General features: G+C 45.3%; 1 protein-coding gene across 1 annotated transcript in view; it reads left to right on the top strand.

Moving 5' to 3' along the window:
- The first annotated feature begins 4,816 nt into the window (after nucleotides 1-4,816).
- The window catches only part of FKBP5 (FK506 binding protein 5), an 80,279-nt gene continuing 59,968 nt past the window's right edge, over nucleotides 4,817-25,127 (top strand). Inside the window, exon 1 of the mRNA XM_015411827.1 lies at nucleotides 4,817-4,901. The gene's annotated coding sequence lies outside the window, so the exon portion shown is untranslated. The remainder of the gene's footprint in view (nucleotides 4,902-25,127) is intronic.

Here is a 25,127-nt window from a genome sequence, read left to right as displayed (position 1 = left end):
GATCCCCCCCAAAATGACCTCTGGAACTAAAAACAAACAAATACACTTCACTGCATTGCTGGTTGGCTTTTAAACATTTGCTGCTGCTTCCTTTCCAGAGCATTTGCCACCCATTCCATCCATTTGTGGGCCTGCTATTCTATGCTGTTTTAGGGCCAAACCAGAAGAGACATCTCTTGTGGGATTTTCAGCTTTAAAAGTAGCAGGAAGGGGAGTATGGATTGGGACTGGAAGCACAACTTGGGGTAGTTAACCAGAAATCATTACAACAGTTACCAAAATATATATTTAAAACACCGCTCTTGTTATCTTGCCTTGCTCTCTCAACATTCCATCAATAAGAAGATCCTAAAATGAGGCCATGAGGGCAACAGCTGGGCTGATTCTTAATGGATGAGTTCTCTGAGGGAAGGGTGCACCCAAGGACATTATAACATACATTTACTTTCTCCTACAAAAATGAATAGCTGTCGCTCATTTCTATGGGCAAAAGTAAAACACTGGGTGGGGAGAAGGATAGCAAAGAGAGCCAAGTGTTGGGAGGACAGCCAGAGGGGGAACAAGAGAGAGTTCCAGAAGGCCAGGGAGAAGGGGGGGGGGCAGGGACATATTGACAGGGAATGGGGATAAAGTAAGAATGCTTGATCACCCACTGGTTCAGCTCGTGCTCTGCTTGCCAGTCTTGAACTGGGAGCCAGTTTATTTGTGACTGTTCAGAAGGTTGCCTCCCTATATTCTTTCCTAACAGTGCAGTCAAACACAACCAGCTTTTCATGCATGCATGCTTTCACACAACCAAGTTCAGTTGTTTGGCAGGCAGTTGAATCATTCAATACCAACCCAAACAGACAGAGCAATGGACTTAAGTCTGGCTATCACAGTGAAACCCTGTAAATTCAAATGCTGAACATGAGCAGCAGTGGAGAGATGGTGGTGAAGAGATGAAGAAGAAAATGATCAGGCAGTTTCATCACCACCCATTCCCAAAAATGCCTTAAGGCTTTCTACAGCAGTATCCTTTCTGGTTCTGAAACCAAAATTTACTTCTGTTCACGCCTCTACTGAGTACTCTGTGTGCCTTTTTGATCATGATTCCATCTCCTGCAGGAGCACAACAGGAAGTGGAAGAGATTGTGACTGAGGCAATTAGTACTTTAAAAACTAGGGGTGGAGAAGTGAGAGATGACTCAGTAATGGCATTGGCCTTGCAGGCACGAAGATAGGAGGTCTCTGATAAGGCTGCTCTTTAGATCTCCAGGCTGCAGTGGCAGTACATTCCTGATGGATTCAGGTGAGGTAGCTGTGTTGGTCTGAAGCAGCAGAACAACATTTGAGTCCAGTGGCACCTTTAAGACCAACAAAGTTTTATTCAAGGTGTGCACACACACTTCTGTAGATACAATAAAGTGGAAATTACCAGTCCATACAAACAGGTAGAGGGTGAGCAGTAAATTAGCATACAGCATACATTCCTGATGATAGGGTTGTACCTGGCTGACACAATACCAAAGCAGGTTACTGTCCTGTACAAACAGCGAGAAGCACTCTCACATCCAAAGTCATGTGCTTGGAATGTGGTTTGAGTAGATCCATTCAGAGTACAGTGTATACCTTGCAAGCTGACTTTCAGCAGTGTTGTTATGATGCAAGCATGTGGATAAAGTTACAAGTTCAGAAATGGCAAAGCAATAGGACAACTATTCCATTACATACTTAACTTTGTTTCCCCCCCACACACATACACAAAGAACAGTGTCCTGTGAGTGTTTCTTGCACCCGTTGTGAACATTTGTTCCTACAGGATACAAAACAGGGGACAGACATTTTAAAGTGAAATGGAGGCAGCCAATACATTGATATTAGGAGTGGAAGAAGTGGATTGTCAATACACAATTTAAGGGTGAGAAAACATTTGAAATCAGATCCACACATTTCATATTTTGAACTTCAGTTGATTGTATGAATCAACAAGATTTATTTCACTGTCAAAGTTTGGTGTAGTGGTTCAGTGTGCGGTCTCTAATCTGGGAGAACCAGGTTTGATTCCCCACTCCTCCACTTGGAGCTGCTAGATGACCTTGGGCAAGCCATAGTTCTGTCAGAGCTGTCCTTGAAAGAGCAGTTCTCTCAGAGCTCTCTCAGCCCCACCTACCTCACAGGGTGTCTGTTGTGGGGTGGGGAAGGGAAAGGAGTTTGTAAGCCGCTCTGAGACTCTGAGTGAAGGGTGTGGTATAAATCCAATCTCCTCCTCCTCCTCCTCTTCTTCGTGTGGAAGGTAAAAAAGAAATGGTATGGGTGAACAGAACACATTCATTTAAAACAAGGCTACAACTTTTAGTAGATTAATCAGTTCATTAATTAGATTCATGACTTAGTTTAATACATTAAACCTTTGAGTTGATTAAAAAGATAACCCTGATTACTGGACACCAGGTGTTCTAAAATGTTTAAATGTTATTATTATTAAATAAAACTATATAAATATGCAGGTAAGGGTGCCATCTTAGAACAGAACTTCCTGTGGGACCCTGAGTTGTATCTCTGCCCCTTTGCCCATCCCCCCCATCTTCTGTGATGGCCAGAACAAAGGGGAAAGGGTAGCTCAGGAAGTCAAAGTACAGATCATGTTCTCTTCTAGGGAGGTGCAGTCTGTCTCCTCTCATACGCAGGATGGAACGCCTCTCCTAAGATGTTTCCTGCTGTAACACATGCTTCACCCCCAAGCAACGACTGTTTTCCTCAACTAACCGGGACTCTTAGTCTACAGAAATGTCTTGAATTGGGTGGCAGCCCCAGCCCTGCTGTGAAAGTGACTGTAAAATGACTGATAGCGCTACAGGAGTCCTTTCCTTGCAGCTTTCTAGCATTTCACTCTCGACGGTTTATTTTTCTAGAAATATATAAGAAAAACGCTAAGGAAATAAACTAGGGAAGAATGATGTGTTCAGATAATGTTGCCAATCTAATATTAAGTCCACAGAACCAAGGAAAATAAGCGCTCGGTGAGCATTTAACTCCATCCTCGCCCCTTGTTATTTTCTGTCAAGTGACATACCAGATGTGCAAACGCCATTAACCACACACGCGCGCATACACGCGGGTGAGCCGAGGACAGCGTTTGGACTCTGGGTGCTGGCCGGGCGATACACACGCGGACTTCACTTCGCGCGGGGGGGGGGGGGGGGGTTTGGTTCGAGTTTCCATCTTTCAGTCGTCGCGTACGTGGAGTGACACGTGCGTGAGCAGCCAGGTCTCCCAAAGCCACCTTTCCCGCCTGGTGTTCCGTCCCTAACTCCGCTCTCATCCCATTTTTTGCACGGAACTCCGGACGCAGCCACTTTATGTGCTGCAGCTGCGAGGCGTCTGGTCTGGCCTCTCCTTGGTCTGCCACAATGCAGCGCAGCCTCTTCGCCCCGTCCCTGGCTCACACGCACCACAGGAGACACGAGCCTGCCGCCGCCGCCGCCGCCCTCCTCGGACTCCTGTTTGGAGAAGCTGCCTGCTGCTCGCGTACATTCGTTTCCCGACGCCGAGCGGTCTCTCGGCTCCAGAATTCTGCCCAGGGAAGCATCCGGGTTTCGTCACGTCGTGGCAGTTCCGAGGGGGAGGGTGTGTGTGGGTTGGGGGGGGGGATTAGAATCCCCCTCTGGCGCTCTCGGTCTAGCCGCTCAGCCTGTCATGGACGGCACAAGCGAGTGCATCTACCTGCGCAACTCGGAAGCCTGTTCTGTTCGCCCTGCTTGTGGCTCCTCACTCAGAGCAGCGCTGATTGAATATTCGAATGAACCAGCGGGAGTCCTCCCAGAGTATGGTGCGCGTGTGGCTGAGTTTTACACTTGCTATTTTTGTTTATCTTTTAAAGCACACACACACACCCCTTGCCCTGTCGCTCCGATAATCGAGCAAGGAAAAGCCTGGATAGCAAGGAGGGAGAGAAAGAGAGAGAGAGATCATCAAATTGGTAGAAACTTTATTTCAAACATGAAGACTCCGTGGTTTTTGCAGCCCTAGTCTGGAAATTCCTCTAGGCAGAGGAAGTACAAAGATTCTTGCGCTCTTATCACAACGAAGGTGGGCAAAATGGTCGCGGATAACTTCTCCTGCGATGGGTCTTCCCGTTACACAGAATCCCAAGCTGCTCTTTTGTTGAAGTTTATAAGAAGAGCTCTGCGGGATCAGACCAATCGTCCATCTAGTCCAGCAGCGTGCCTCACATCAGGGGCCAACCGGATCGGTTGCATCCTGTCCCCTCCCTGCCTTCTTCAGCCCGTGCTTGAATGGAACGAAATTAATGAACTTCTTTGAGTTTTCCCTGTCTCGGTCAGATAGAAAAGCAACAGGCAGTAAACAAGTAATGCCGGCATTGTATATAGAGCTACTGGGAAACGTTTGCGCTTACAAAACCAGGTGGTGCGACGAGGAGAGATGAGATTGCACAGGGCTCAATAATAGACGATACCCCGGGCAGCCCCAGCGATTGCTTTGACTCTCTGTTTCACCGGGGAGTCCAGAAGATCTGGGACGCCTCAAGCAGAGCTGGGTGCGTCCGGGTCTCTCTGTCCGCTACTCGATGCATCCGATCCACCTCTTCTTTTCTCGCAGGGAGGACGGCGGCAACTCGAGACTTCGGACTCCCCCTGAGACCGTTGATTGTAGATGGGAGGGAGCCTAGATTGACATACGGCCAATGAGAAAGCGCCTTGGGCGCCGCTGTCGCAGACGGACAAGCTCAAGGGCCAATAGGCGCGAGAGGGCGGGGTTTAGCGGAGGGGACTCGCGGCCAAGACCGGTAGCTCGTGTCATTCCCGGTCGGGTAAAGCGGCGGCAACGCAGACTGGGGAGGAGGAGGAGGAGGAGGAGGCGAAGGAGAGGGGCTGCAGCAGCGTTGCGAGGGCAGGCAGGTACCCGGCGTTGGCTCGAGGGCGTCATCACGGCTCCGAGAAGAGAAAGAGGCGCGCGCGCTCTCTCTGAGGGGAACGGGGTGTGTGTGTGTGTGTGGGGAGAGGAGAGGAGTCGCTTCTTGTTTGAGAGACTCCCTGCCCTGCCTTAGCGGCGACGGTGGAACTCCTCTCATGGCCCCCTTTTTATTTCCTCCTCCCTGTGCGACCCCTCCTCGGGGGAGGCCCCTTCCGTTTGCCTTTCTTAAGGGGGGGGAGTCTTCTGGGCAGTCCAGTCCCCCATCACCACCAGTGCCGGCCGTGTGCCCAGGATGGGAAGGACAGCCCCGCTCACTCCATACTTTCCCTTCGGAGGACAGCCGCCCCTGCTGATCCCCCCCTCCCCACACGCTTCCAGGGCGGCTTTGTCTTTAGAGGTTTTCCAGCAGGGTAGACGGTGTGCGTGTGTGTATGTTTTTCCTTAGGCCACAGAATCCTCTCCCCCTAAACACACGTTTCACAGTGAGTTTGGCAAGCACGGGGTCTGGTTCAAATGCGTAGCTCTTTACATAAAATTGTGTGTGTGGGGGGGATGGAAATAGTGGATGAATTGGAAAGAGAGCGAGGAAGATTCCTCCCCCCCCCCATCACCGTCCAGCAATCACTGCCACTTATGTTGACCCACCTTGTGCTTCCAGCCTGGTTTGTGTGTGTGCTTCTTGAGACAAGAGCATTTATAAAGCACAAAATGCCTTTCACACAGCTACAGAGGGAAGGTAGTGTTGTTTTTAATCTTTTCCCTATAAGTGTCTCTTCTTCATTATGTAAGGAGGAGGTGGAGAGAGATGGGGGGGGGGGATCTAAGATCTCATGTTACTTCCTTTTTTCATACTCTCTAAGACTTGGGTGAATGCTGATTTGGAGCTAGGCAACCAGACCTGATTAAATAAGAATTTCAGGAAATAATTGATGGAGAAAGTGAGGAAGCATTACTTTTTTATCCCAAGTCACTCTCTGCTAAAGTACTCCATTTTCTTGGACCTGCTGTCTCAACAGATCTTGTAGTTTGAGGGTCTTAAGAGTCTACAAAGGTTCTGACTTTGCATCTTTTGAACTGCACTGTATCTAAAGTGATACTTTTTTATCTCAAAGGCTGTAAAAAGTTGATAATAGCTCGAGTGGACGGATAACTTTTATTTCAGTGGGCAATATATACCCTTGACTTAATGTAGGTATGATAGGACACATTTGCTTTTATTTACAGAGAAACCTTCACTTTTATTTCACTCCTCTCTTTCATAACCATATGCCTTTTGTAACCATATAAAATAAATCTTCAACAAAATAGTACAGAAGCCTCTTCATCTGCTGAAACTGTATTGGGAAGGCATTCTTTATCTCCAACAGAGAAAAAAGTAGTGTTTGAAACTTAGGGTTGCCAGCCTCCTGGTGGGGCCTGGTGAGCTCCTGGAATCACAACTGACCTCCAGATGACAGAGATCAGTTTCCCTGGACCAAATGGCTGCTTTGGATGGCAGACTCTATGCCATTATACCCCACTGAGATCCCTCCACTCCCCAAACCCCACCATCCCCAAGCTGTACCCCTAAGTCTCCACTAATATCCCAACCCGGAGCTGGCGACCCTAACTTCCAGATAAATGTCATAATGCCTAAAAAGATAATCCGCTGGAAAGTTTTCCTGCTGCAGTCCCACAACCATTACTAGGTAAAGAGATGGGATGAAAGCAAATTTGCCCCCTTTATGCAGTTTATTTATTTTTATGGGGCTTCCACAGGTTAACTCCTCAGTGAATTGTGCCTGAAGTGTGAAAGCCAACCTGTTGACTGTGCCAGCTTGCAACTGGCACAGCATAAAAAGTAAGCTTTCCCCTCTTTAAAATTGGCATATTTCTGCTCCCAAAAGTATATTGACAACATTATTTATCAAAGAGATTGCAACTAGTATGAAGGGTAAAACTGAAAAATACTGTGCATGGTATCTTTTAACTTGGGATAGAACTTCCCTTATAAATACTGCTTTGAAGCACCTCTTCAGAGATGATGTCCAAAGGGTAACACTAGTTTTAAGCACAAAACACTGATTATACATAGACATTCAGCATACCAGAAAATTGAATTATTTATCTGATCAACAACTTTACTATTCCCTTTGAGCATGCTTTGTCTTGCAAATGTCCACCCTTTGTTTAGGAAACCAGAAATCAATGTAAAGCTTTAGGCACAGGAGCAATATTACATTGTGTTCAGTAACATTCCTCTAACTGTGCATGCTTCAGAAAGTGGTTGTAAATGCAGGGTCATAAGAATGCATTTCAGAGTTATTTGAATTACTATAATGTTTACCACAGACTTGAGTGGGGTGAGGTTACTTGTCAGTAATCTCTGGATATTTTCCACTGGTTAAAAGCAGATTGGTCATGGGGAATTCCAGACAAAAATCAGTTGATGGGGAACTAATTAAGCATGCCCACTCTCACTACAGCTTTTCTTTTGCAAAGCATCTCCTTCCTGAGGTTGTGTTCCAAAAGAGAAAGGACCAATAGAACCAATATCGCACATATTTGCATGGTACTCTATAGTGTGGCCTTAATGTGTTGGGGTGCCTTTAATTGTAAAGATAGGTGTTTTAATATGCCTGATAGGAAAAGCAACAGTTATCTTTGAAATTGCCTGTCCCTGTTTTGAACCCTGATATACTTACAGTTATTGCAACTTTGAGTAATAAAAAGTTCCACAAATTAAGAAGGTATTATATGGAATTAATTTTTATTGCATTTGATTTTTAAACTTATTTTGTGATAATGTCATTGGGTGCCTTACATTTCTAGAATTCTGTGGAAAGTTGAACAATTGATTCTTTATTGTATATAGAAATCCAATTATTATTTTATTTGTGTTAGTCATATACCGTCTTAACAGCTAACCTATCATGATGTTGGCATGAAAGGCCATGGAATTGATCATGCTTGAGATGAATGCAAGGCTAGAACAGTAGGTCTTCTCCCAAAGTAGTGGCTTGTTGCACTAGGAATGCAGCAGCAACAGCCATCAGCTTTATTGTGTTGCCCTTGATGCAGTGCTGAGCCACTAGGGAGGAAGCCAGCCTGTCTTAACAGCCTTTTAGTAATGGTAATGAAAGGGGAATCAGTGCTATTCAGAACAGATCTTTCCAAATAATAATGGCTCAGAGGTTAGGGTGCATTCTGACAAACAGCAAACATCATGGTGTCTCCTATCCCTAGGATTTGGGCACGGCTTTATTACACCAAAGCAATTTGCTTCATGTGTTGATTAGGGTTGCCAACTCTGAGTTTCAAATACCTGGAGATTTTGGGGGTGGAGCCTGGGGAGGGCAGGGTTTGGGGCAGGAAGGGACCTCAGCAGGGTAAAATGTCATAGAGTCCACCTTCCAAAGCAGCCACTTTCTCCAGGAGAGTTGATCTCTATTGGATGTAGATCAGTTGTAATAGCAGATCTCCAGGCCCCACCTGGAGGCTGGCAACTCTAGTGTTGATGTAGATAGGCAGGCACACTGACTGGCAGTTGGATATCAAAATATTTTTGTTCTTTGCTGCCAGAGCATAACTAAAAGAAGACTCAAAAGTGCTAGCAGGGCACCCTTATGCCCAGATGGATGGTTAGACTTATCTAATTATTAGTCTTAGGAGCATTCCCTCTCCCCTACATGGCTGCTGAGTTGTTTTTGGTTTCCCTAGTGGTCATACATATTCACCATAATGGTTTAGCTCCACTTCTACCTGTACATCTTCTGTTTAGCCAAGATTTTTATATTTAACCTATTTGTTTCAATATATTTATCCTTCTTTTCTTCCATCCTGAAGGATTCCAAGTGGCTTACAAAATAAAATACACACATAACCAATACACATTTAAACAAAATCATACAATCATATAGGCCTCCAGTTTTCAGCACCCTTCACAGCTGCCATTTGTTTGGTCCCCCCCCCCCCGCTTCCTTTCTTTTATAAATATTGTCCCTCGTAATCCAACTGAAATTATTTGGATTTATTTCCTCATAAATGTGTTTAGAGTTGAGGCAAGTTATTGAATCAATTGTGTCTGAGGAAGAGCAGTTCTAACATTTTAAGCCCATTTTTCTGTCATACAGGACCCTACTGCCCTCCCCCACGAAACCTGAACTGAAAACATTATTTTACTTTGCACTTATTAAACAGAATCTGCTGAGGATAAACCTGGAAAATATTTAGGTACTTGGTCATCCTGGTAACTAGACATCTTATGCTGTTTCTTCAGAATTTCATCCCCCCCCCCCAGCTCATTACAAAACTGGTGCTTTAAAATTATTTAGGTTCCTAAAAATTTGATGCAGGCATTCAGGAACTAAAATATTTTTCCAGACCTGACTAGAAGAATGTTTATTTTGAATTGGGATCAAATATCGTAATACCATAGGATACACTGAGATTATTGGGGGTAATAATAATGAAATTGATCCCAGAATTGTTCAAAAGCCATTTTTTTAGCTCTCATGGATGTTGAAAAAATCTTGAAAACATGACTACAGCATATATTTTAATAGAAAATTGACACAGAGGGAACACAACTTTAAAAAAGAAACTTTAAATGCTGGTGTCCTATCTTCCAGTTATCAGTTAATTATATCTAGCACTAGCAGACAGCTGTATCCATACTCTATTTGACTCTGTTCACCCTATGGAAATAAAATGGAACAGCTAGGATTCACTCTATGACAGCATCTTCCTGTCTCATTGTTGGATATGAATGTCTAGTTTTGACTATAAATGTGACATTAAAAAAAGCAGGTATATACACATGTAAGTGTAAATTTATATGTACTGAAATAACAAAGGGACTGGGTAGGAAAAGTTTTGAGAGCCACTTTTACATGTAGCAGAAAAGAGAACAATAAAGCTACATGGACATTAGAAAGAGAAGGTGTTTCATAGCAGTAAACTTTCCATATGTGCATTTAGAAGATTTCAAAATAAGGTATTAGAAAATGGCAGATAAGGAGAGAAAGTGCAGAGGAGGGAAACTAAAAGATTAAGTGGTTGGAGCAGCATTCCTACAAGGAAAGGCTAAAGAGTCTGGAACTTTTCAGTTTAGAAAAAAGACAACCGAAGGAGGGAGACACACATAATAGAGGTTTATAAAATTATGGCTAGAGAACACCTTTTCTCCCTTTCCCAAAATACTAGAACTTGGAGGATGCATCTAGTGAAGCTGATGGGCAATAGATTCAGGACAGACAATAAGAAATGCTTCTCTACTTATTGAGTAAATAAATTGTGGAATTTACTGCCACTGGTTGTAGTCATAGTCATGAGCACTGGGTGGCTTTAAAAGGGGATAGAGCACTGGGTGGCTTTAAAAGGGGATTCATAGAGGATAAGTCCATCAATGGCTACTAGTCACAGTGACTAAACAGAACCTCTATGGTCAGCAAACCTCTAAATATCAGTGCAAAGAGGTCGCAATAGGGGAGTGCCTAGCCTCCATGCCCTTTTTATTAGTCATGGTTTGCTGGACTAGATAGACTACTGGTTTGATCCAATGGGGCTCTTCTTATGTTCTTAAAGGGTCTGGTTTCTGCTATGAGTTTTTAGTATCTTAACTATTGGGTATGATAGAATTGGTTCTTTTTTGCTTGAATAAAGAATGAAAGGAAGACAAGGATCATCATGATAAATGCAGGTATTTGTTATATGTTGGAGGACTTTTCCATACTATTGTTTATTTGGTGCAAGAAAAGTGGACTTGTCAATGATTTGTTGCAAATGTCATGAACTCCATTGAGCTGGCTGTGGCCTCTGACTTGGAAGCCTCTGAAGAAAGCACTGATGAGCCAGAATCATGGCCTGGGGGGAGAGCAGGAAATTCTGGGAGACCCCTGCACCCATCTACTCCAGAACTTGCCCCAAGGAGCCTGCAGTTGGAGCTCCTCCACCAGAGCTTCTTTCTGCCCCCTCCCAGGTCCTGGGGCAACTAATCACCAGTCCAGGACCTGGTCCACAAGCCCACTAGAGTCCACTTCCACCCATCAGGAGTGGTGGAGGCAACAGGCTTATACCGAGATAGACCAGTGAAGATGCAATGGCAGGCTTGTAGCCCATGCTCTGCCTCCTGAGTCAGATTGAGGTGGATGTAATCTTTTGCAGGATTCTGGCCCCAGTTACACCTGGACACCTTGTTTCCAGTTCCACCTCCTGTTGATGCTCAAGCCTCATTATCCAGGCCTGAGGTCAATACCCCATAGATCTGACTGGGTTTGCCTGTGGAGATTGTGACAAAATCGTGCAAGAAAAGTGCTCTTGTTAATGATTTGTTGCAAAGGATCCAGAAAATGTCCAAATTGGATTGTGCCTCCAGCAGCATTCTAGAATGTCCATTTCATGATCTAAAATGGGCAAGGAATAAGAAAGAAGAGCCCTGCTGGATCAGACCAATGGTCCATCTAGTCTAGCATCCTGTCTCACACAGTCACCAGTTCCTCTAGAGGGCCAAAAACAGGGCATAGAGAACAAGACCTTCCCCACCTGTTGCCTCGTGGCTCTGAGATGCAGAGGTTTAGTGCCTCTCAATGTGGAGGTTCCCCTCTGCCACCATGGCTAGTAACCACTGATAGACTTATCCCCCATGAATCTATCTAATCCTTTTAGAGGATCACTAGATCCTCTGGCAGTGAATTCCACGTTTTAATCACTCTTTGTGTAAAGTATTTCCTTTTGTCCATCCTGAACCTACTGTCCATCAGCTTCATTAGATGCCCTGGTATTTTGGGAGAGGGGGAAAAAGTTCTCTGTCAACCCTCTCCACCCCATGCATAATTTTATAAACCCCTAACATGTCTCCCCTTAGCCATCTCTTTTCTAAACTGAAAAGTTCCAAACTCTTCAGCCTTTCCTCATAGGGAAGGTACTCCAATCCAGTAATCATCTTGGTTGCCTTCCTCTGTACTTTTTCCAGCTTCACAATGTCCTTTTTGAGATAATGATGACCAAAATTGTACACTGTATCCGAAGATGTGTGCTTGTACACACAAGCTTATACCTTGAATAAAACTTTGTTGGTCTTAAAGGTGCCACTGGACTCAAACTTTGTTTTGCTGCTTCAGACCAACACAGCTACCCATCTGAATCTATCAGAATTGTACACAGTATTCCAAATGAGGCCACATCATAGATCTATACAGGGGCATTACAATATTGGCCATTTTATTCTTAATCTCTTTCCTAATAATCCCTAACATAGATTTTGTCCTTTTCAGCACAGCAGCACACTGGGTTGACACTTCATTGAACTATCCACTACGATCCCAAGATGTTTTTCCCTCTCATTCTCAGCAAGTTCAGACCCCATCAGTCTATACTTGAAGTTGCAATTTTTTTGTCCCAATGTGCATCACCTTACACTTACCAACATTGATAGGGTTTAGGTATTGATTGCCATGCATGCATGAAAAGTTCCAGTATACTATGTAGGTTGGTTATTGTAAAGTAGTGGAGTTCCAGGCACAGCATCGTGAAATCAGCTCACATTTATTGATGACATTGGAAAGAAAAGAGATAACTTAACCGATATGAGGCCAGCTTATATTCGTGCACACACTCACACCCAACACATCCCCAATTCCCGTGATAGGTTGTATATACCTGGCCCAGGTAACGATAGGTTCTCTTCAGGATCCTAGCATTCCCATTGGTCCTCGCTAGGATCCGCGGTGGCTATTGTTCTAGACCCGGAGGTCTGTGAGTCCGGTAGACCGCATGGCCAGGCTCACGCAGTCGCAGCCATCTAAATACATGACAGTTATACTCTTGTATCCTGAACCTGGATACTACCTGTGATATGAATGTTGATTAGCACAACTCTCCTTGATTTTGTGACTTTGTTTTATTTTGTGTACATTTTCAGTGTGCCTAACTTTTCCATAGAAACCAACGCAACTGAAAAGTGCTTTGCATCATTTATTTTAATGTACTACTTCATTTTAATGGAGTCTCAAGTGTTAGAACCTATGTACATTGAGATATTCTTTTAGACGAACAAAGCAACATGGCTAGCACGTGCAGCAGGACAATCTTGTCATAACCCCGTGTATGTATGAACTGGATTAGGTCTTCAGGTACTATTGTACAAAAGGTAAAAAGCAGTTGGGGCAAGGTTCCTGAAAAGTAAGGATGTATTTTCTTGCAGGGAATGTAGAGTTCAGGATGAATAATATAAAATGTCACTGCATTAATTATGCAATGCAGTAATATCTCAGATATAATATGTATTTGTTTTATTTAACAAAATTTATACCTTGCTGATCCACCCTCACGAGGGCTACCAAGATGGCTAACAAATTAAAACATAAATATTAAAAAATTAAAACTAATAAAAACATTAAAACAAAATGAGAGGCAAAACAAATTCAAAAACATAAAAACAGCAATTAAAATATTGAGCAGGAAGGAGGAAACTCCAAACAAAAGAGTCTTCACCTGCTGACAGGATGACAACAGAAGGGGACAGATGAGTGTTTCTGGGGAGAGAGTTTCAGAGTTTTGGTGCCATGACCCAGAAGGCCCTCTCCTGGGTTGCCACCAGCCTACTCTCAGAAGGCAGGAGCAACCAAAGCTGACTGAAAGCTGACCAGGCTAGCCTATCCACACCCCTATTCTGAACCAATTGAAGTTTCCAAACACTTTTCAAGACCGGACCTACGCAGAGCACATTGCATTAATTTAATATAGATATAGCAACATGGCAAAGAAATTGATTACTCTGTGTCCCATGGCAACCTCGGAGAATCGCCAGGACTCTCCTTTTAACAGTACTGTTTATATGTCATGCTAAGAATTGCCAAGTGCGTAGAAAGCTATTATCCTTATAGTTATACAGTGCTTCCATTTAGAATTTCACCAAGGCTTCAGTCTAATTTGGGAGCCTTGGCTTTTGGGGTCATGTTTAAGTTGGTAGAGAGTTCTGGATTTGTTATTGGTTTTAACTGATCTCTTATTTAATGAAGTTTCTATATTTGTATTTAAAGTGGTAACTGCCCCGAACATATTTGATAATCAGAATATACATCTGAATGGATAAATAAACATATAAAGCTAAAATAGGTGATGGAGTGAACAGAAAAGCAAACAGATAGCCCTCTGTTACGATATGCAGGGATAATTTCCTGCAGGAGCGCACAGGAGCGGAGCTCCGGCAGTAAAGAGCCCAGGGGGTGGGCACATGTAACAAGCCCCACCCCCTGCTCCCAGCAGCCCTCAGTCAGAGCAAGAAGCAGCCAGGTAAGTTGCAGAGCTTCCCCCGGCCCCCCAGTCCAAAACAGTCCAGTGGCACCTTTAAGACCCAGTTTTATTCAGGTACAAGCTCTCCCTCCTCTGCGAGGACAGATCTGCATGTTCCCCCCGCCCCCCAATAGCTAGCAATCCAAAACAGTCCAATGGAGCCTGAGCGGTGGGTGTTGCCTTCTGACACACTTCCAGTGATGTCAGGGGGTGTGGCATATTCAAAAAAGTTATGCTAATGAGTTATGCTAATGAGCTCCTGCACCTCTTTTTCTACTAAATGACCCCTGACGATATGACTTTTGGAAATCACAGCTTCTGCCTTGGACTTGCTTCCTTTGAAATGAAGATAAGACTTATATTTTAGAAATCATTTGGATTTCACTAACAACAGGCTTATTGGTTTTATTCATTTTTTAAAAAGAGATCTAGTTACTGAGGTGAAGAAAAGCATACTAATAAGCTCCTAAACAACAGCTCTTCAAGGCTTCAGCTATGTCACCTCAATAATAAATCCCCCCCCAAACAGGTTAATAGATGAACAGTCCTAACTTGAATGGTACTGCTATTGAACATCAGTTTTATTTTATGTAATAGAGTGGGTTTTAATCGCTGAGCTGCATAAGTTCTGCCTGTATGTTAGTCATGGAGGTGAATACTAATTCATGCATTTAATATTGATAAAAATCCCACTGTCATCTCCTCTACCTTCTTGAATTATGAATGAGGGTTTGTTTTTGTTAATGTTGCATAGTTAAGTATGAAGCTTGGTTTTACTTGGCTGTTTTTTAGTCTGTGTGATAGTTTTCCAAAAATTTGATCCGGACCTACCAGTGGTTCATGGAATTCTTGTGAATGGATCACTAAATTGCCAGCAGTGTTTTCTGGGAACAGCCCACTACAGTTGGATGAGCTTCTTTTTGAGGATAATTATAAGAACATGTGGTAGTAGTCAAGGTTTGGCTGCTAAATTATGATCAGTGTGTAAAACGTATTCTCCTTCAGTGGAGGCAGAGTTATCCAGGATTGGTTAGCTCACGTCTCTGCTCGCTCAGATAGGGCTCTGCCAAGGGTCATTTCGTAGAAAAAGAGGTGCAGGAGTTCATTAGCATAACTCATTAGCATAACTTATTTGCATATGCCACACACCCCGACATCAACCGGAAGTGTGTCAGAAGGCAACACCCACCTCTCAGGCTCCACTGGACTGTTTTGGATTGCTAGCCATTGGGGGGCGGGGGGAACATGCAGATCTGTTCTCGCAGAGGAGGGAGAGCTTGTACCTGAATAAAACTTGGTCTTAAAGGTGCCACTGGACTGTTTTGGACTGGGGGGCCGGGGGAAGCTCTGCAACTTACCTGGCTGCTTCTTGCCGGGGGAAGCTCTGCAACTTACCTGGCTGCTTCTTGCTCTGCAACTTACCTGGCTGCTTCTTACCTGGCTGCTTCTTGCTCTGACTGGGAGCAGGGGGTGGGGCTTGTTACATGTGCCCGCCCCCTGGGCTCTTTACTGCTGGAGCTCTGCTCCTGCGCGCTCCTGCAGGAAATGATCCCTGGGCTCTGCAATTTTTGTGTGGCTCCTATTGGAGAGATCCAAAGCTGACCCTCCAGTTTTGTATAGCCCTACCACTCAGTAGGATGTTTGAGTGCCGTCCAAGCCTAATAATTCAATAATTCAAAAGGGGGGGAGAAGAAGAAAGAACTCAACTTCAAAAACATGACCGGCAGGTTGCGGGAAAAGGGACCAGGAAGCTGAGGTGATGGGAGGTGAGCCAATCAGCATCAGCGGGAATGCTCCAGTGGAAACAAGGAGAGTTACCATGAGGAAGGGGAAGATCAGGCCATGGGAAAAACAGCTCCCCCCCACCCGAGGCTTTGGGCGGTGGGACCATGGCGATCCTCTGCCACCAGAATGTGACACCAAACAACTAAGGGTTGAGCGGCCTGAGGAACCAGGCCTACACTCTCCCACCCAGCACAACAAGGGGAAGGTGGCCAAGAAGACCAGAGCCAGCAGAGGGAAGTCAACAGGATGCAGCTGGAAAGACTCTGGGCTGGTGTGCCTGCCTGGTGAGACAAACCCTTTGCCTGGGCAGGCTCTGGGAGGTGTGTTTGCCCTGTCACCAGGGATGGCAAATGGGGCCCGGGGGCATTCAGACTTGGCTACCCCTGGGAACAGACAGGTCCCTTCCTTCAGGATTTCCCGGGCCCACAGCCAGGATCCAACATGGCGCCTGGTATGGCGCAGGGGCACTTTCCCCCAACTTGACAAGGCCCAGACTGGTGGTGGCTGATGGGGAGAGGGCCACGGACAGTTCCGATGGCATTCCCTCCCTTTCAGTGGCCATGGGGGGTGCGGATCTGGTGCAGAAGCGGGGACCCTGCAGAGCCAGAGCTGTGGACAGGCAGAAAAATAGGAGAAGGGAGGCATTTCCCAGTCATTCCCAGGACTCGTTGGGCTTGGTCTCTCCCCCCCCCCCCCGGAAGCATGCAAAACCAACAAGATCACACAGCCAGCCAAGAGCCCCACTCCTCAGAGGCTTCAGGGGAGGAAGAGGTTCATGCTATCAGCAGCACAGAGCACGACAGGCAGGATGGATATAGCAGCTCATTTAGCAATAGGAGGCTGGGAAGCCCCCCCCCCCATCTGAGTATTCAGAGTAAGCTTTTGTGGTAGCTTCTGTGGAGGACATTTCAGAGGGGGAAGAAGGAGAATGGTCTGGAGAAGAAAAAGAGACACAAGAATCTTTCTCCAGACTTTTCCATGTTGAACATTTCCAGTGGTTGTTAAACAAAGTGATCACTACTCTAAATTATCAGATTGAGGTAACAGAGAAACCCAGGTCTACTATGACAGCACAGCTGGACACCAGAGGATTTTAAAAACCTGCAAGAGTTTAGATGGTTTTCCCCTTCCCAGAATATTTTGATGACATCATAAAAGTGGAATGGGCCCACCCAGGAGGTGGGAACTCAGTATTGTTCTTGGTTAAGAAACTGTATGCTCTGCCAGAGGAGGCCATGGAGGACCTGAAGGTACCCTTAGTGGATGCACCTGTGATAGCACTGCACTCAGGAGCTGTGCTACCTGAGGATGGTGATAATGTGCTTAAAAGATTCCACAGACAAGAAAATGAGACAGCATTGAAGAAGTCACATGAAGCTATTTCTCTGGCTATTTGAATTTCAGTGATGCTTTCTAACTTCACAGTAGCCATCGTCATCTGGGGGGGAACAACCTGTTTCAGAACCCTGAGGTGAGCCCACTGAACTTGAAGTGTTCTCTGCTCAAAATAAAAAGGGCAGTGGAATTTGTCTCTGATGCCTCCCAGGACAACACACAATTCTGCGCAAGAGCGCAGACAGCAAACATTATCATCAGGAGAAATATATGGCTGAAACATTGGAAAGTGGATACCCTTTTCAAGAGCAACCTTTCTGGGGAGATGTTTTCAGGCAGGCTACTCTGAAGAATCAAACCTGGACAAAGTACTGGTGGAAACAAAAGGAAAGAAAAAAGCCATGCCTTTGTCTTCCTCAAGGACAGAGATTTTAGAGGAAAAACTCACCAGTCCTTTCGTGGTTTCAGGGCACCAGTCTGCAGTGGAGACACCAAAGACTTCAAAGGATTCTGGTCATTCAGATACCAACCCAGAACCAAAGACAACCACAGTCATTCAGACAAGACAAGACACCATTATAAAAAAAACACAGTCTGCCTGACTATCTCATATGAGGCCGGCTCCAACTCTTCGCAGAGGAATGGAGGGCCTCAACAATAGACAGATGTAACAAACGGTTACAAAATAGAATTTGATGCACAACCACATCACCACTTCACACCCTTGCCAGTCCCAAAAATACAGGGCAGACAGTCACCACTAGAACAGGCCAGGGCTATTTTTGGGCAGGAGCGCACAGGAACGGAGTTCCGGCTGGCTTCAGAGTTGGCCATGCCCACTACAGCCAAAACCTCTGCATGCGTGTCTACAGAGGGAAGGCCTGGAGAGCGACCCCCTGATGCCTCTGAGGTGTGTGTGGGGGGGCTGGAAGGATCAGGGAGGCATTTAAATGCCTCCCTGTGCCTTCCCTGGCCTGTCCAAAGGCCGGCTTCCCCGGGCACCCCGCAGCTGCAGGGCGCCCAGGCAAGCCAAGGGAAGGCATGGGGTGTGGCCTAATATGCTAATGAGCTGTGCTGTTGGGGTGTGGCCTAATATGCTAATGAGTTTTCAATGTTGGGTGTGGCCTATTATGCTAATGAGTTCCTGCTTGGCTTTTTCTACAAAAAAGCCCTGGAACAGGCCATTCACCACCTATAAGACTTAGGTGCGATAGAAGAAATACCCAAGAGTCAGCAGTTCAAAGGGATGTATTCTGTCTTTTCCGTAGTTCCCAAGAAGTCAGGAGATTGGAGAGCAGTGTTGAATTTACAAGGGCTCAACAGATGGGTAAAGAAGTGGAAATTCTGGATGGAGTCCCTCTGACATATCCTGCAGGTTTTACAGCAGGGGGATGTCCTGACCTCTCTGAATCTCAGGGAGGCATATTTGCACATAACCAATGCATCCAGATTCCAGATGTTTCCTCTGCTTCTGCTACCAGGGGCAACATTTCCAATAAAAGGCTTAGCCTTTTGGCCTGTCCTCAGCACCCAGGGTACTCACCAAGGTTATGGTGACTCTAGTGGTGACACTGTGCCAAGACTGGAACCACATGTACCCATTTCAAGACGACATCCTGATAAGAGCACAGAACAGGGAAACAGCAACAAGCTTCATGGAGCGATGGCACAGTGGGTCTATCCCACTGTCTTAACATCCGAACTGTGTTAGTTCGAGCCCTGCGCTGGTGTGAGCAGCCAGCCTGTTGTCCCCAGCTCATCGCCCACCCAGCGATTCGAAAGCTTCGGCAAGTAGATAAAATGGGAACCACTCGTTAGAGAGGGTGGGCATACCAATCTCCCTTGTGGGAGGGTGTTAGCTGACGGTCGGGACGTCCTGGTCGAGGTTCGGAAAAGGCAGAAGAACTTCTCGGCTACAAAAATCCCTGCAGCAGATATTTCCGGCCAGGCGGTGGCAGTGTGGCGACTTGACATACGGGTCCTGAAGCCTGGTCAACAAGCAGCCATTCGGAAAATGACTGAGCCAAGCCAGAAGACGTTTACACTGTGCAGTGACAGCATGTGCAATTAAATGAATATATGTTGTCTTCCCTATCCCGTATGAACATTGTTAGTCCCCTGTATAAAATGTGTAACTGTACATCGCTTTGAGCCCACTGGGGAAAGCGATTAATAAATTGAAAGTATTATTATTATTATTTATGGAGACAACAGTTCACTTCCTATGGAGGCACAGTTTCCTCATCAATGTGGAGAAGAGCCAACTGGTCCCTTCGAGGGACCTGGTACACCTGGAAGCCAGAATCTGCACTTCTCAGGCCAGGGTTTTTCTTCCAGAGGACAAAGAGCAGGATATGATCGAGCTGGTGGTCAGCATCATATGGCAGAACATAGTGGACCTCATGCCCCTGGCAGGGGTGCAGGAGTTGATGATCTCCACAATAGATCTGGTTACATGGGCCCAATTCCACTCCAGAGTACTACAATGGATTCTCCTTCCATTCCAAAAAGACATCTCTGAGCATAGACGCAGACAGATTGCAATAATGGACAGTCTGTGACAGGAATTAAAGTGGTAGATGGTACGCAGCAATCTGTCCAGGGGCACCAGCTTCATTCAACTGCTGCAATGTGTAGTCACAACAGACATGAGCAAGAGGGGATGGGGAGCTCATTGCATGCACATGGTGGCACAAGGAAGATGATCAAAGTCAGAAATGGTTCACAGCATCAATTGGCTGGAGTTTCAGGAGGTGAAGCTAGCACTATGAGCATTCCATTGTCAACTGCGCAATCAGCATGCATGGACAATATGACAACAAAGGTGCACATAAACCGCCAGGGAGGCACCAGATCAAAGTAACTATATCTGAAAGCCAAGCAGCTTCTAACGTGGGTGGAAAGGCATCTAGCAAGCATCAAGGCGGAACACCTCCAAGGCCTAGTAAACCAACAAGTGGATTGGATGAGCAAGTAGGACCTCCTGAGCCAGGGACCCATCCATCATTTGGGCCCAGTATGGTTGCAACTGACTGCTTGGATATTGAAAGGGCAGACTTAGGGGCACAAGGCTTCCATAAAGAGATTGTGAACATCATGATTCAATCAAGAAGACTAGCAGCAAGGCAGATTTACAACTACACATGGCTGACGTTCAAGACGTGGACCTTGAGCAGGAAAGTGAACCCATTACAGTCCACATATAAGGATGTAGTAGCCTTTCTTTTTGAAGGCTGGAAAAAAGACCTTAGGCCAAATACACTAAAATGGCAAGTGGCAGCCCTAAACACCTATGTAGGCACAAGGAGACTCAGGAACATCTCCAAGAACAAGTACATAAAAAGGTTCATCATGGGAATGACACAATTAGCACCACCTATACAACATAGGTTCCTATTATGGAGCTTGTCAACAGTCCTTAGGGCAATGTCAAAGCCACCGTTCAAACCGCTAAGGATGGTGGAACTAAGACTACTATGGAAGATAGCCTTCTTGGTGGCTATAACATCAGCCAGGAAGGTGTCTGACCTGATGGCATTGTGTTCCAGAAAAGAACTCTGCATCTTCCAGAAGGAGTTGGTTTCCCTGAGAACAAGACCCTTCCTTCATAACCAAAGTGAACTTGTTTTTCCATCTAAATCAACCGGTTATTCTACCCTCCTGCCCAAATCCAAAACACCATAAAGAAAAGAGCTGGCGTAAGGTAGACGTGTGCAGAGCTCAGTGTATCTATCTAAATAGAATGACTGTTTTCTGAAGGTCAGATGTGCTGTTTAAATCTCACAGTGTGCAAAGTCAAGGACAGAAGGTATCTAAGACCACTATAGCCTACTGGGTAAAGCAATGCATCACCAAGGTTTATGAAGCGCAGGGGCGGAGGCCACCAAGAGCAATCCCACCCCATTCAACCAGAGCAGCTGCAACTATGGCGGCCTTCTCCACTAGAGCAACGGTAGAGGAAATATGCAGTGCTGCCACATGGGCATCATCCTCAACATTTGTGAGACACTACAGAATAGACCAAACATCATCAGCAGAAGCGTCCGTCGGCAGAAGGGTCCTGCAACAAGTAGTTGATGTCAAACAAGAGTCCCCCCCCAAAAAACCCCCATCACAACTGGGGTACAGCTAACCAGTCCTGGATGACTTTCCCCCACTGGAGAATGAAACATTGGTTCTTACCTTAAGGTTCCTTGTCTTCAGTTGGGGCAAAGTCTTCCACTTTCCACCCACCCACCAAAAAACAAAAAGAAAGAGAAGAGGCAAAAGAGGGGAAAGGCAAAGTCAGAGGTCAGAGACTGGAGTAGATTGAATGGATGATTGAAAAGCGAGGTGAAGAGAATACTAAACGTGGAAAGAGTAGGGCTTGGACATGATTGACGGGTCAGCCTGGGAACTCTCCAATAGAAGCTACACAAAAATTTGCATAGCCCTATCTGAGTGAGCAGAGGCATGACCTAACTAGTCCTGGATGACTTCGCCCCCACGGAAGAGAAGGAACCTTCAGCTAAGAACCAATGTTTCAATCCCATCCACCTTAGCCCACCTTTTTGGCCTCACTGACCTGAAGTTTGATCTCTTTGGCCTGCTTGCCTGGACTTCCATACTTTCCAGAATTTTTTGTTGTGATGGTTGTTGAAGTCTTGAAGTTGTGCTGTCAAATGAATTGAACTTATTATTGGGAAAGGGAAATATGTCAAGAGAGTGAGATCTGTGGACAAATTTAACTAGGAAGAAAGTGCGTCTAAGTTTTCAGTGGAATTTACTTCCAAGTAAGTGTGTGTAGGAGCTGCGGTGGCTCAAGTGGTTAAGACGCTGAACTGCAGGCTTTGGAAGGTCGGTAGTTCAGCAGTTCGAAACCCGAGTGCCACATGACGGAGTGAGCTCCCGTCTCTAGTTCCAGCTCCTCCAACCTAGCAGTTCGAAAGCAAGAAATTGCAAGTAGATAAATAGGTACCACTTCAGTGGGAAGGTAACAGCGTTCCGTGCGCCTTGGTGTTTAGTCATGCCGGCCACATGACCACGGAAACGTCTTCGGACAGCGCTGGCTCTTCGGCTTTGTAACGGAGATGAGCACCGCAACCCTAGAGTCGGATGCGACTGGCTTTCGAGCAAGGGAACCTTTACCTTTACCTTTAAGTGTGTGTAGAAGCAAGGGAACCTTTACCTTTAAGTGTGTGTAGGACTGAGTTCTGTGACACTTCTGAGTTACTCATAACAGCTGTGTGGAGAAGGGTTATACTTTGGGGCAGAGGAGAAACGAAGGCGAGACTTCTTTCACTCTCTTTTAGAATTGTTTTCTCTTTTATTGATGACTTTGGCTATTAGCAGCTTCCTTGAATCTGAATGTAGGGACCAAGGTAGCCTAGTGATGCAGTTAGCCCTGAGGCCCCCAAGAGCATATCTTACCAGTTCAACTTACACCACTTCTCCAGATGGGAATGGGCTGGAGATTACTGTAATTGCTGTCCTTTCTCCTTTTTTCTGCATGTCATAGGGATGCAAGAAGATGGTAGCAGGGGTAACCTTTTCAGGTTGAGTGGACCTTTGAGAAGAGAAGAAACTTCCATTTCTGAGAGACTTGCACCAATAAAAAAAAATTCTTTATCTTGATGTAACTTCTTGTTTGGTGACATGCAGAAGAAGTGACAGTAGTGTTGTTGAACCTTTTACTTAGTGCAGTGGTCCATGAAAACCTTTTATTTGGAGAGGTACCTCCATTCTCAGGCGATCCTGTGTGAAAAGAGAGGATCACAATTCTGCAGGAGGGAGCTTTCTACATCACAGCCTTAGCCAAGGGTGAAGGCAGCAAGGTGGGGCAACAGTGGCCCACAGTTTATGGAAAGAATGCGTATTGGGAAAACTGAAAATTGATTGATGTTCTTATCTACACATTTCACTTCTGGACCACAGGTGGAACCATTGAATGAGTCCTGAACAAAGCTGTGTTGATAGGTTATATTAAGTGATAGTTAAAAAATATGACTAGAGCTTCACTGGGCAACCTCCAAGGAATACCAGGGGTATGACACAGAGGCAGCAATGGCAAACCACCTCTGAAATGTCTCTTGCCTTAGAAACAAGCCTAGCTCATCACACTAAAAGAGCTAAAACTTATAGCTGCCAGACAATCTTAAGAGCTCCTGGCTATACTACACACACTGCTATGTTGTTGTTGTTGTTAATAAATAAATAAATAAACCCATCCAAGTTAGGTGAAGTGCCACTATTTATAGATCTATAATGGTATTCCTTGAAGGTTGCCCATCCAAATACTAGCCAGGGCCGAGCATGCTTAGCTTCCGAGATCTGACAAGATCGGGCTAGCCTGGGTTATCCAGGTCAGAGCAATGGGTTAGTTATTGATTACTGATTGACAACATGTTTTTCACTGTGCCAAACAAAACAGTAGAAAGAATTATCGAGTGCTGTGGACAAGGGCCAAATTAAGATGTTGTGATTAAACAGAGGTGACCACAAATATAGGACTTTCTTCCATAGGAGTGAATTATAGCCATTACATTGGAACATATACTTATTGAATCTCAGCCAGCATCCTGTTTTCTTCAGGTGCCCAGAAAATCCACAGAAAAGGATACAGAGGTCTAATCCTCTCCCTGTTGGTGCCCTCCAGGCAACTGGCATTTAGAGAGATACAGCTTATTACTTGTATGTTCTATTTACATATAGCCGCTGATGGATCTATTGGTCATCATCCATGAATTTGTCTAATTCTTTTTTTAAAGCTATAGAAGTAGCAGCAATTTCAACACTGGCTGGTAGTAACTTTCAAAAATTATTTGTTATGCAAATCAATGCTTTTCTTTCAACTCTCCTGAATCTATTACCTGTTGAATTAATTGGCTGTCCCTGAGTTCTCCCCAAATACTCAACTGGCTTTCGAGCAGGGCAAACCTTTACCTTTACATCTTTCCTGCAGGAAACTGGCTGTTTGCTCAGGAGGGACATTTTAAATGTGCATAGGCCTGATCATGATTCTCTGGGTTGTTCTTTTTTTGCATCGTCAAGCTGACTTCTTGCAACCTCTAATGGGGCTTTGAAGGCAAGGAACATTCTGAGGTTGCTTGCCATCGCCTGCCTTTGCATCACAACCCCAGTATTCCTTGGAGGTCTCCCATCCAAATACTAGCCAGGGCTGGCCCTGTTTAGCTTCCGAGATTTGACGAGATCGGGCTTGCCTGGGCTATCTAGGTCAGGGCATGATTCTCTGGTTTGATGCAAGATAGAATCTCTCTGTGCTTCTCATGGCATAGAACCTTGGGATTTTAGCAAACTGGGGATGGGATATTGCTTTCAGTAAAAGGGGAATTTGACAGGTATGTATAGGCAAGAATCCAAAGAGGCTTGTATGTGTGTGCACATTTGTGCATGTATATGCATGCGCACATGCACTGTACTAGCATAGCACTTATGCACTTGCATGGGAAGGGGTGAAGATCATCAGCTCTTTTTCTAGTGGCAGCCCTTGTACTACATGAGCTACCACTCTGGAGGGGTCCTCTAGTTTTCATGGGCAGCTTGTTAGGAGGCATGCTTGGGAGTGGGGGAAACCCTCGTTTTGTTCAAAATAGTATGTGCATTTTTGTAGATTCTGGCCACTTGTTGTTTTAAATCAGGCCTGGGTTTGTTTGTGCTGTTGAAAGTGTTTAGAGAGAAGTAAGATCATTAATTTCGTTTACAGTACCATGGTGATCTCGAGGATTAATGCACAATTCATACACTTGTATTGTGTATATATGTTATCATTTTTAATTTTGACAATCCCTCCCTTATGTTGTTGATCCCCAGGAGTGAGC

Source organism: Gekko japonicus, unplaced genomic scaffold (assembly GCF_001447785.1).
Source record: "Gekko japonicus isolate JY-2015 unplaced genomic scaffold, Gekko_japonicus_V1.1 scaffold309, whole genome shotgun sequence".
NCBI lineage: Eukaryota > Metazoa > Chordata > Lepidosauria > Squamata > Gekkonidae > Gekko > Gekko japonicus.
The sequence above is the reverse complement of the archived record's forward strand: the minus strand, read 5'-3'. Positions and strand labels throughout refer to the sequence as shown.